The sequence below is a fragment of the Dendrobates tinctorius genome, unplaced genomic scaffold (assembly GCF_039654945.1).
Source record: "Dendrobates tinctorius isolate UK_male_01 unplaced genomic scaffold, ASM3965494v1 ptg000007l, whole genome shotgun sequence".
Taxonomy (NCBI): Eukaryota; Metazoa; Chordata; class Amphibia; order Anura; family Dendrobatidae; genus Dendrobates; species Dendrobates tinctorius.
In genome coordinates, this window is record NW_027361675.1 from 28,669,169 (window position 1) to 28,683,450 (window position 14,282).

Sequence of the window (14,282 nt, forward strand, 5' to 3'; positions counted from 1 at the left end):
GTCTCCTATTACGCCCCCTATAAGACAGAGTGTCTGCCTTCTATTAAGCCTCCTATGAGACATGCAGACTGTTAGCCTCCTATTAGGCCTCCTATAAGACATACAGAGTGTCGGCCTCCTATAAGACATACAGACTGTCGGCCTACTATTAGGCCCCCTATAAGACATACTGAGTGTCGGCCTCCTATTAGGCCCCCTATAAGACATACTGAGTGTCGACCTCCTATTAGGCCCCCTATAAGACATACTGAGTGTCGGCCTCCTATTAGGCCCCCTATAAGACATACTGAGTGTCGGCCTCCTATTAGGCCCCCTATAAGACATACTGAGTGTCGACCTCTTAGATACTGTACAGACCGCACTCTCTGCCTATGTACGGCATACAGGAGGATGACAGTGTGGTCTGTACAGTCGGTACATAGGCCTCATAAGACATACTGCATTAGGCCATATAAGAGTGTGGTGTGTGTGTATCTTATATAGGAGGCAATGGCAGAGATTGTGATCTGTGATGCTGCATCATGTCATGTGTATGAGCAGGGCCGGTTTTAGGCAAAGTGGGGCCCTAGGCCAATTTTAAAATGGGGCCCCAAATGCTAACATATTGCACATCACACAGAAGCATTTCGATTGTAGTTACATGCGCTGATTTCAGGAAGCTAAATGAGTGTGATCGACAATATTGAAGTCATTCAACACTTGTTTCCCGGACTCTTTCCACCGTCTGAGAAAGAATGATGGGGACAGAAAAGTCACTAATGGATCAATCTGTCCCCACACAGTATCATGTTATCAGCAGCACATCTACAGTTTACACCCCGTAGTCCTCCATATAATATAATGTCCCCCATAGTCCTCCATATAATATAATCTGCCCCATAGTCCTCCATATAGTATAATACACTCCTCAGTCCTTCATATATTAAAATACACTGCTCAGTCCTCCATATAGTATAATAGACTCCTCATAGTCCTCCATATATTAAAATACACTGCTCAGTCCTCCATATAGTTTAATACACTCCTCATAGTGCTCCATATAGTATAATATACTGCCAGTCATCCATGTAGTACAATTCACTTCCCACAGTATAATGCACCCCATAGTTCTTCATATAGTATAATGTATTCCCCATAGTCCTCGATACAGTATAATGCAGCCCACATATAATATAATGCAGCCACCCCATAGAGCATAATGCAGCCACCCCACAGAGTATAATGCAGCCCTGTCATACAATATATTGTAACCCCCATACAATATAATGCAGCCCCCCTCTTATAGTATAATGCAGCCTCCCCATAGAGCATAATGTAGCCACCCCACAGAATACAACGTAACCCCCCGTAGAATATAATGCAGCCCCCCTCATATAGTATAATGCAGCCCCTCCATAGAATATATGGCAGGCCCTTATATAGTGTAATGTAGCTCCTCCATAGAATACAATGTAGCCCTCCTCATATAGTATAATGCAGCCCCAATAGAATATAATGTAGCCCCCTCATAAAGTATAATAAAGCCCCCCTACAATATAATCTAGCCCCCCATAAAATATAATGCAGCCCCCCCGTAGAATACAATGTAGCCTCCTCATATAGTATAATGTAGCCCCTTCATAGAGTATGATGCGATCACCACCATAGAATATAGTAAAGATAATACAGCCCCCCCATAGAATATAATGTAGCCCCAAATAGAATATAATACAGCCCACCTCCCTATGGAATATAATGTAGCCCCCCATATTATATAACACAGCCTCCACCATAGAATATAATGTATAATGTACCCCCATGGTATATAACACAGCCACATAGCATATAACACAGCCCCACATGGTATATAGCACAGCCCCACATGGTATACAGCACAGCCCCCATTGGTATACAGCACAGCCCCCCATTGATATTCAACACAGCCCCCCATTGGTATACGGCACAGTGCCATGGTATACAGCACAGGCCCACATGGTATAAAGCACAGCCCCACATGGTATATATCACAGCATCACATGGTATACAGCACAGCCCCACATTGGTATACAGCACAGTCTCTCATTGGTATGCAGCACAGCCCCATTGCTATATATAGCACTGCACCATGGTATACAGCACAGCCCCACATGGTATAAAGCACAGGCCCACATGGTATAAAGCACAGCTCCACATGGTATATATCACAGCATCTCATGGAATACAGCACAGCCCCCCATTGGTATACAGCAAAGCCCCCCATTGGTATACAGCACAGCCCCCATTGGTATATAACACTGCGCCATGGTATACAGCACAGGACCACATGGTATAAAGCACAGCCCCACATCGTATATAGGAAAGCATCACATGGTATACAGCACAGCACCACATGGTATACAGCACCATGGTATACAGCACAGCCCCACATGATATATACAGCACTGGCCTCTTCCTCCTCCAGACCCCTCTGGCCTCCTCTTCCTCCTCTGGACCCCTCTGGCCTCCTGCTCCATCTCCAGACCCCTCTTCTCTCCTCTTCCTCCTCCAGACCCCTCTGGCCTCCTCTTCCTCTTCCAGACCCCTCTGGCCTCCTCTTCCTCCTCCGGACCTCTCTGGCCTCTTCTTCCTCCTCCGGACCCCTCTGACCTCCTCTTACCCCTCTGGCCTCCTCTTCCTCTTCTGAACACCTTTGGCCTCCTCCGGACCCCTCTGGCCTCCTGCTCCATCTCCAGACCCCTCTTCTCTCCTCTTCCTCCTCCGGACCCCTCTGGCCTCCTCTTCCTCCTCCGGACCCCTCAGGCCTCCTCTTCCATCTCCGGACCCCTCTGGCCTCCTCTTCCTCCTCCGGACCCCTCTGGCCTCCTCTTCCTCCTCCGGACCCCTCTGGCCTCCTCTTCCTCCTCCAGACCCCTCTGGCCTCCTCTTCTATCTCCGGACCACTCTGGCCTCCTCTTCCTCCTCTGGACCCCTCTGGTCTCCTCATCCTCCTCCAGACCCCTCTGGCCTCCTCTTCCTCCTCCGGACCCCTCTGGCCTCCTCCGAACCCCTCTGGCCTCTTCCATGGAGACTATTTGTTTCCCCTCCTCTCCAGGGACACAGACCACCCATCACCCACTCTCTAGACTTTACTCAACCAGAGCAGAGTAGGAGCAGGAGCAGTAGCAGGGAGTGCACAGCTCGGCGGCGTCCTCGTCTCACATGCTGGCAGCCGAAAAGCAGCCCTCAAGAACAGCGCTGTCTTGCTGACGTCACGACTCACGTGGCAAGGTCCTGGGGCTGCGTGAGTCATCAAAGAGAGCCGGAGCCAGAGCCAGCAAGGGGGTCGTCCAACGCCACCTCAGTGCCTCAGACGGGGGTACATCGAGCCCGCACCGCCGCGCGCTATGGTATGAGCACGCTCGCGTCCCTTCATGGGACGCGCTTTTAAAGGGCCCACGCACTTAAAGGGGCAGCATTTTTAAAGGGCCCCCAGCAACCCCCAGGGCCAACCGGGCATTTACCCGGTACCCCACAAGGCCAGACCGAGCCTGTGCTAAATATACAGCCATGACTGATTCATGCACTTAGTCAAATAATATACAGATAAGACATTGAGGTGTAATAATCCGAGCTGGATACAATAACTTCTACATATAACAGAATGAAGGTATAGGAAATACTTGTCACTTCTCATTTTGTCAGCAGAGATCTTTAGTGTTATATAACATTTATTGAGTGGCTGAGATTGTAAATAAGTCACATGATACATTTCATGGAGTAGTCTTCATGTGTTACCCTCTCCCATCCTGTGTTCCCTATTCCTGGCTCTCACACTGATTGTAAAGCCCCTGTCTCACATAGCAATATTGCTAGTGAGATCGCTGTTGCGTCACCGATTTTATGACGCAACAGCAATCTCGTCGGCGATCCCGCTATGTGTGACACATAGCGGCGATCGGGCCCCTGCTGCAATGTCGCTGATCGTGCTCGGATGTCTTGGGCCATTTTTCGATCGCTGGTGTCCCATTGGCCAGCATGCATCGCTGTGTTTGACAGGGACAATGACGAACGACCTCAATACTACAGGTCTGAGAGACAGGGTCCCAATGACCGTCGTATTGTTCCGTATCATTGCTGCGTCACTGTTGAGATCTGACTGTTTGATATCTCACCTGCGACCTCGTAGCGACGCACCAGCGATCCCTACCAGGTCGCATCGCTGTCGGGATCGCTGGTGCGTCGCCAAGTGTGATGGTACCCTAAGAGTAAATATAGATCTTCCTGTAAGGAATAATGGAGTCACTTGTGTCTGTGATCTTCAGTCTTGATCTTCATTACCACTGGGGAAATTATACAGTTTTATGACTAACAGGGACTAATTTGTCCAACATGCTGGGCTTTCCTATAATTGTGATCTGAGCAGTCCTAGAGTTACTCATAAGAAATGGTCCTAGGTCTGGATAAGTAAATTAGGTGCAGTGAATAATGTACAGTATATGTTAGTAGCTGTAGACATCTGATGTTCTTCTCCACTAGAAGATTACCAAGAATTACACTGATACATTGAGATAAGTTCCTACAATGTTTTCCTACAACTAATTGATGTCTCATTTATTTTTCATGCTTTGGTACCAGGGTGGTCTCTAGAACCAGAGTCTGCATAATTGGACAGGACAACTGTTTTCTCCACACGGAACAGTTCAAAGGACCTAAGGATTGTGGATGTAAGTCACATAGTTACGTGGATAGGTTACCTATTATCTGTCAGTGTTAATTTGAAGTCAACCCTATATTCTGTAGACAATGTTTCTTCCTAATAAATACTGCAATTAGAGTACACCCCTGGATCAACCCCTCTTCTCCAGTAATCTAGAGCAACTATCTAGTAACATCATCTATTTATGGAAAAGCCCCCAGATGTCTAATAAACTTTTATCCTCTAGACACACAGGCCCTTTTGATATGTTTACATGCCAGGATATAGAAGGATAGATGCAGGGGCATAACGATCGAGGTCACAGTGAGTGCGACCAGGCCTGGGTAGGTGAGCCCTGCAGACATACATTGAGCTGAAATTCTCTGCGGCAAAAATATCTGCTCCGGCTATGGAAGAAGATGTCACAAGTAGTGGGAATGGGTGAATTTGAATAGAATCATTTCATTTTTTTTTCTTTTGTTAGAGAAGAGCTCTAGAACATGGACATTATTACTGGAAAAATATACCGGGATGGGGGATATATATTACTGGAAGGAGCCCAGAATGTGGGCATTATAACAGGAAAGGGTGAAGGATGAAGGACATTATACCAGGAAGAGGCAAAGGATTGAGGACATTATTGTTTACCAGGAAAGGGAGATATTATACAAGGAAAGGGCCAAGGATGGACGACATTATACCAGGGAGAGGCAGAGGATTGAGGACATTATACCAGGAACAGGACACATTATACCAGGAAAGGGCCCAGGATGGAGGACAATATAACAGGAAGAAGCAAAGGATTGAGGACATTATACCAGGAAAGAGAGACATTATACCAGGAAAGGGCCAAGGATGGATGACAATATACCAGGAAGAGGCAAAGGATTGAGGACATTATACCAGGAGAGAGACATTATACCAGGAAAGGGCCCAGGATGGAGGACAATAAACCAGGAAGATGCAAAGAATTGAGGTCATTATACCAGAAGAGAAAGACATTATACCAGGAAAGGGCCAAGGATGGATGACATTATACCAGGAAGAGGCAAAGTATTGAGGACATTAAACCAGGAAAGGGAAACATTATACCAGGAAAGGGCCCAGGATGGTGGACATTATACCAGGAAAGGGAGACATTATACCAGGAAGGGGCCAAGGATAAAGACTTTATATCAAGATGGTGGATATTATTACTGAATGAGGTTCAAGATAGGGAACATTATTACAGGAATGGGTTAGGATGGGGACATTATTACAGGAAGGGTGCAGGATGAGTGATATTATTATATGAAGGGCCAGAATTGGGGACTTTATTACAGGATGGAACATTGTACATGAGGGGGCAAACATGTATGTCTTCACAGGATCTGGAATGCTACAAGGCACCATACATCTGAAAAAAATGGAGGTGGGGCCCTGGTCAAAATTTTTCACCGGGACACATCGGCCTCTATCTAAGCAACTGGATAGATCTCTATATTGTCCATAATATGTATTATAGAGGGTGGGCCATTTATATGGATACACCTAAATAAAATGGGAATGGTTGGTGATATCAACTTCCTGTTTGTGGCACATTAGCATATGGGAGGGGGGAAACTTTTCAAGATGGGTGGTGACCATGGCGGTAAATAACTCATCAATTAATAAAGTTACGTTAAAACCAAGCACACCATTGTATTTCTCGTGAAATTCTCAATAAATTTGATGTGTTACATGACCCTCTTCCCATTGGAAAAAATAAAGTTGGATCAAAAATGGCCGAATTCAAAATTGCCGCCATGGTCACCTCCCATCTTGAAAAGTTTTCCCCCTCCCATATACTAATGTGCCACAAACAGGAAGTTCATATATCACCAACCATTCCCATTTTATTTAGGTGTATCTATATAAATGGCCTACCCTGTATGTTAATAAGGCATCATCCCTGAGACATAATTTTAAAGTCCCATATTTTTAATCGTCTTGCCGGGTCCTACAGTCCAATAGAATATATAATAGCATAGGTATATGTCTGCGCTGAGATATCCTTAACATATCACACTAAATTAACCCTGGATAAAATATATGAACTGAATGGTGGGACTGTAAGGTTCTATAGTGGTAAATGAATTTAGCATATGTGCTGCCGAAGCAATATAAAAATATAAATATATAAAAAATATATGCAGAGGCGTTTATATAAATAAAGATAAAGGTAGAATTTAGAAGCACTAAAATACACAAAAGAGCCTGATGAAGATTTACCTCAAATATGTCCAGCACAATATGAAGGTTTGCATTGAAGAAAGCGGGTGATACCTCTGATGTATGTTGCACTTGCTTGTGGACAAAACAGGGTTAAATCTCCAACATACAGTTAGTTTCTAGAGCACTGCCCCGGCAGCTAACAGGCTCTCATATTACTCACAGATCCCTCATTGCACTAGCGTGGTTCACAGCGTGGAGCTGCTGGCTGCAGAGTGTCTGCAGGACCTTGGTGACATCAGTAGTCACGTGGTGGGATCCGGAGAGCAATGTGGACCAATTCCTTTCCTTCCTACCGGTTTCGGAAATGCTCGGTTTCCTTCCTCATATACTAAGTTCATTTACCACTATAGAACCTTACAGTCCCACCATTCAGTTCATATATTTTATCCAGGGTTAATTTAGTGTCATATATTAAGGATATCTCAGCGCAGACATATACCTATGCTTACAATCAATTTTCTTTTACAACGGGGGGCGTTTTGCAGGTCACCTCAGGCAGCAGTGAGGCTAGGTTCACCCCTGATCAGACTGATAAGTTCACCTGTTGTATGAACATTAATTCTCTTTCCGTTACTTTACTGAGTATTATCCTTTATAACCCCCGTACAGTCTCCCTGCATGGAGTATCCCCTGTAATAAACCCGTGATCTCTTGCTCTGCCTCCTGCTCGTCACTGCATCCCGCGTTCCTGCTACATCTCACACTTGGCGTAGTTGGCAGGATGCAGTTTAAAAGCACGGGGGCGGCAGATCAAGCAGTTGGGGTCGACCAAAGGTCCACAGTTTCTCTGGTGGCAATATTGAACAATCTCCCTAAGTTTACACGGACCAACACTATGTAATGGAGCTGGACTGAACACATTAGCGGGATGATGAGAATGCACCCAATGATGCCTGCATTGGAAGCTGAAGTGGCCATGATGGCTTTAGATGGGGAGTCCAGAGATTCGATTATGCTACAACCCCCCAGAGAGCGAGACGCCTTTAACAAGGTGCTTTAAATTTTGGAGAAGACCCATGGGGACCTCACGGACGTAGGGGAGTTGAGGATGGATCTATTTAGCCGTATGCAAAGGAAGGGGGAGACTGTGACTCAATACATGAATGCCCTCCAGGAGTTACATACTACTATCACTAGGAAAGACGGCATAGGCCCTTCTGAAGTACTGCTGCGAGACCAATTGGTGACAGGCTTACGAGACGTACTGACGAAACAGGCTCTGCAGGAGCGCTTGCGGGCGAACCTTCGCATGACCTTTTCTGAAATAGGAAGCGATGCATGTACATGTAAACGGGACTGTCCATGTGGACAGTCCCGGCAGGGAAGGTCCAGAACGGAGAGGTATCCGTAAATATGATCACTGAGCCACAATGGGTGGACGAATTGCGGAAGGAACTTCAAGATATTAGAGGGGAGCTAGCCGATGTGAAAAAGAAGTCAGGAGGTACTTTGAATATGCCAAGGGGCAGAGATGACCCAGATCTCCTTTGTGAATCAAGGACGCTCCATCGACAGAGACCCCTCACCTGTTTTAACTGTGAAGAGATTGGACATTTGGCTCGGGAGTGCCCACGACGGGGTAGGCCCCAACAACGCTGTCCGTTAAACTAGAGGGCTCCGAGCCTGTGGGACGCCGCCCGGGACCTGAACAATCACAAAGGAGTATTAGAAGTCCCACAAATTTAGTCTCAATATGCCCTCTTGTCTGGGCCGAAATGGACGGTCGAGCTGTACATTATCTGGTGGATACGGGCTTGCAGGTGACTATGATGCCTGAAACCTATTTCCGGTGATATTTTCCTGAGGCAATACTGCCTGAGTGGGGTCCGGTGATAAAGTTGACAGCGGCAAAGATCTGGGACGGAAGGGTGTGGTGCTGACTCTTGGAGAAGTAAGTAATGGATATGCCATCACTCTGGGAACGAATGTGTTAAAGGAGATCGAGAGCCTCCTCATCAATGAACCCTCTGATGTATCTCTGAAGCAGTGGAGCCCGCACACTCCCCAGAGAAGAATTTTCCAACAGTTGATCCGTGTGGCTCAAGCTCAGGAGCCCTCCAGTGATGGAGGAATGTTGGGAAAAGTGATCGTTCCATCCTCTGCTAAACTCATTTTTCCACCAGGGCAGACCATGCTGACCTTGCCCGTCCAGGCCCGTACACTAGAGTTGAGCGAAATGGGTCGGTCAAATTCAAAAGTCGGCGACTTTCGCTGAAGTTGGGTTTCATGAAACGAAACCCGACCATAGCGTGAGGTCGGCCACGAGGTCGGCGACCCGAGCGCCAAAGTCGCGTTTCAAATTATGCTTCCAGCGCCCTTTTTCAGCCAATGATGGAGGACGCACACTGTGGGCAACGCGATGACATAGGCATCGGTCACCACCATCTTTGAGAAGGGCATGCAAGTGATTGGCTGACTTTGTGTGGCATCACAGGGGCTATAAAAGGGCGTGCACACCGACCGCCATCTTAATTCTGCCGATCTTAGCATTAGGGAGAGGTTGCTGCTGCTGATTCAGAATAAGGGAGAGCGTTAGGCAGAGAAGAAGAACCAAAAAACTGCTTCTGCTGTTAGCAATTTCCACTGTACAACACAACAGTTTGTGTGCAGTGACAGGGGAGGCTATATTTTTGTGCATCAGCTCTGTTGGTTTTTTAGGCTGCCTTATAAGGCTCCCTGATAGCTGCATTGCTGTTTGCACACTGCTGTGCAAACTGCTTTTTTAAAAGCAAAAATACTTTTTTTCCTCTTTTCTGCACAGTTACCAAGCGTTCATTTTTCCACCCTTTTATGTGCAGCAGTCCTGCTTATTAGGCTGCCTGCGTCCATACTTGGACTGAGAGCATCATTGCCAGCGTCCTCAAATCTCTAGTGAGATCCAAATTCTCACCAATACTATATACACCCTCCACCTTGTCATACACCATCCAATTTCAGCCTGTTACATTGAGGTGTGATCTCTACTGGGCCTGAGACAATAGTTCAGTGTCCTCAAATCTCTAGTGAGATTCAAATTCTCATCAATACTACATACACCCTCCACCTTGTCATACACTGTCCAATTTCAGCCTGTTACATTGAGGTGTAATCTCTACTGGGCCTGAGACAATAGTTCAGAGTCCTCAAATCTCTAGTGAGATTCAAATTCTCACCAATACTATATTCACCTTCTACCTTGTTTTACAGTACCATATAGCTGGTGGTATTTTGGGTACATTTTCACAAAAATGAGGAAGTATGGTGGAAAAGGCTGTGGAAGTGGGCGGGGGTTGCCAGCTGGTCCTGATGGTGGTTATGTTGGTGGTGCATCTGTTGGTAGTGGCAAAAGCACAATAGCACCTAAGGCAGGAGGTGTTGAGCCTGCGTCATCGTCTGGCTCCGCAAGGCCTCGAAGGCTCCCTTTTCTTGGAGTAGGTAAACCGCTTTTAAAGCCGGAGCTTCAGGAACAAGTTTTGGCTTACATTGCTGACACAGCCTCCAGCACTATCGCCTCCTCTTCTGAAGTTTCAAAAAATAAAAGCACTGAGTCGTCAGTGGAGGCTCCTGGTCAGGAACAACACCTTTCCTTGTGTCCTTCACCCCTACCAAAAGTGAAGGATGCAACAGGCCATACTACAGATTACTCCATGGAGCTCTTTTCACATACCATGCCTGGGTTATCAAGTCAAATCGTGAATTCCCCAGTCCAAGATGAATCTGACATGGAGTGCACTGATGCACAGCCACTGCTAGATTTTTCTGCTGGTACATTCACTCAGAGCACGACATTGTCCTCGCAGTGTACTGAGGCAGAATCAGACCCTGATGAAACTCAGGTGCCCCTTCCCGCATACTATACCATGTTACACGGTGACACAGAGGAAGGTGCACATGAAATTGAAGAGGAGGTGATGGATGACGTAGTTGTTGACCCAGATTGTCATCCATTGGGGGAAGAGGGTGCCGCTGCCAATAGCTCAGAAGAGGAGGAGGAGGATCCACAGCAGGCAACGACATCGCAACAGCTGCTATCTGGCAGGACCGTAGCAGTCCAAAAACGGGTTACAAAAACCAAAAGAGTTGCAGGACAGCTTGGCCAGACGGTCAAATTAGCACAGCATACAACGCCTCAAAATGTCTTCCATAGTAGGAAGAGTGCAGTTTGGCACTTTTTTGAACGAAATCCTAATGATCAGGCAAAAGTTATCTGTAAGAAGTGCGCAAAGACCTTTAGCCGAGGGAAAAATCTGAGAAATTTGAATACCAGTTGCATGCTTAGACATTTAACCACCATGTACTTGCAAGCGTGGACGGACTACCAAACCTCACGTACCACATGTGCACCTCCTCCGAATGAAGGTAGTCAGCAACGCTACATCGCTTCCCCCACTTTAAGCCCACCGGTTAGCACACCACCAGCAGCAAATATTGAGGTGTCGTTGCAAGGGCAAATCAGTCATAGAATCACAATGTTATTGCTATGAAAGACTGAATATAGGCCATCAGCAACAGCACCAACACCATCACCAACCCTCTCTCAGTCCGCCATGTGCATCGCTAGTTCCACCATATGCAGCGCTCAAGTCCAGCTCACCCTAACAGAGACTCTAAGTAGGACAAGAAAGTACTCATCCTGTCATCTGCGTACACTGGCTTTGAACGCCCACATTGCCAAACTAATCTCGTTAGAGATGATGCCCTACCGGTAGGTTGAAAGCAAAGCTTTCGCGAGCTCATGGCCTACGCAGTACCACGCTAGGACCTACCCAGTTGGCACTTCTTTTCATGAAAAGCCATCCCAGCCCTCCAAGTGCATGTGAAAGACCGCATTGTCCATGCACTCAAGCAATCAGTGAGTGGAAAGGTGCACCTCACAACAGATGCATGGTCCAGTAGGCATGGCCAGGGCCGTTACATGTCCATCACTGCGCACTGGGTTAATGTGGTGGATGCAGGGTCCACAGGGGACAGCAGTGGTGGGACAGTGCTGCCTAGCCCACGGTATAGGAAACAGTTGGATGTAGGCGTTCGACCCTCCTCCTCCTCCAGAAGCGAAAGCTCATCCACAGAGCGCAGTCGCATGAGCACTCCATCCGCAGCTGCCAGTGTTGCACACGAGGTGTCCCACTATCGAACAGTTAGTGGTAAGCGTCAGCAGGCTGTGTTGAAGATGATGTGTTTGGGCGACAACAGACACACCGTGGAGGTACTGGCCGACTACTTGCAGAGACAAACTGAGTCATGGCTGGGCAGTCTACATCTTGAGGCAGGCAAGGTAGTTAGTGATAACGGCCGGAATTTTGTGGCAGCCATAGCCCTTTCAAAACTCAGACACATACCTTGCCTGGCTCACACCTTGAACCTGGTGGTGCAGTGCTTCCTCAATAATTATCTGGAGTTAACAGCCCTGCTCCATAAGGTGCGAAGACTGTGCTCGCACATCCGCCGGTCGCCCGTACACTCCAGTCGTATGCAGAAGCTGCAGCGATTGCTCCACCTTCCCAATCATCGCCTAATTATCAACCTTGCAACAAGGTGGAACTCCACCCTGCACATGGTTCAGAGGCTGTGCGAACAGAGGCAGGCTGTAATGCATTTGTGGGAGGATACACGGGCAGGCAGTTTGCAGGCAGACATGGAGTTGTCTGGTGTGCAGTGGTCGAAGCTGAAAGATCTCTGTAAAATCCTTCAGTGTTTTCAGGAATGTACACGGCTGGTAAGCGCAGACGACGCCATCATAAGCATGAGCAACCCACTTATGCGTCTGCTCATGCAAACTTTGACGCACATTAAGGAGCAGGCGTCTGCAGCCGAGGAGGAAGAGGAGGAGGGAAGCCTTGATGACAGTCAGCCATTGTCTGCTCAGGGAAGTCTCGTGGACGAGGTGGAGGAAGAAGAGGAAGAGGAGGAGGAGGATGTTGGGGATGATTATTTAGGGTAGGAGGATGCTTCTCAGGGGACAAGGCAAAATGTTGGTGGGTCGCCCTTCCAGGGCTGTGGGGTACTCGGTAACGGGCCGGTGTCAGGGGGATGTCACAGCAGCGGTGACCCGGTCCGTGGACCTGGGCGCCCAAGCAATGGGGAGATGTAGTTAATGGTAGGATAGTTCGTGACGCCACCCGTGGTGTTTGGCAAATATGGTGCTAGGCCAACACTGCATACAGATCCGCTGGGACTGAGGGTATGTGCAGCTTAGATGGTAAAGCTCCCCACAGGTGGAGCTGTAGTCCCAGGGCAGTGTGGATGTAGCTGGCACGGGGATGTAGCAGTGCCGAAAGCGTAGGGAACAGACAAGACACAGCGGTTGTAGTTTCTGTACCTTTACTGAGTATATGCCATCCAGAGTCCTGATTACAGATGGTATTGGAGCAGGTTAGCCTGGAAGCAGATCAGGATTCTCTCTCAGCAGAAGGGCTGTGCAGTCTCCTTCCTAGCGCTTTGTAGTGTGAAGCACTCCAGTACTTAGTTACTCTGAAATAACTCTCTTCAGATGTTCCTAGAACTTTACTTGTATGACAGACAGCTGTAGCCTCTCTCGGGGACTCCTCTCTTGAGTCCTGGCTCACTAGTCAATTGTTGTTGTGTCCCAAGTCTTTGCTGGGAGCAGGGCATTTACAGCCTCCTACTCCTTTGGTATCTGTGGTAGGACCATCAGTATCCGTACCACCGTGGAGACCAGGCTCCAGTTCTGTGCGCTCTCAAGCTGAGGGAGCTCGCCTTCTGCAGCTCAACCTCTCAGCTTCGCACCTCCCGTCTGCACACTTCACCCTCCGCAGACTATCTGATCCTTCTTCCTCCTGGCCCTCAGAGGACACCCCTTTCCAGAATCCTGGTTCAGAGTTCCCCCTGCTTGCCTGGAGTGGAACTGTGTTGCATGCATTAGGTTAACTGCTGGAGAGACCCATCACTGCTTCCAAGCCTGGCATTACCCTCCCCTGGAGGAAGGCAAAGCCAGTGTGGCGACCATACCCCTGGGGGCGACACATTGGCGTGGCAAGGTCAGGTACAGGGTTTGTGCGTGACTGGAGGGATGTTGATTTGCCAGAAAGTGCTCCTCCACCCAGCACTCGCAGTGCATCATTGACACCTGGAACGTTGGCCCACATGTCTGATTATGCCTTGCAGATCCTAAAAGGGACCCCCGCATTGCCAAAATGATGAACGATGACGACTACTGGTTGGCCAGCATCCTGGATCCACGCTATAAAGGCAAATTCCAAAACATCATGCCACAGGAGAGCCTAGAGCTAATATTGGCTAACAAACAAGCAACTCTGGTAAACCGTTTGTTTGAGGCATTCCCAGCACACAGGGGCGGTGATGTTTCTCCCACGAGCCGTAGGGGTCAACATGGAAGAGGTGTTCGTGGTGCACACAGGCGTAGTGGCGTTGGACA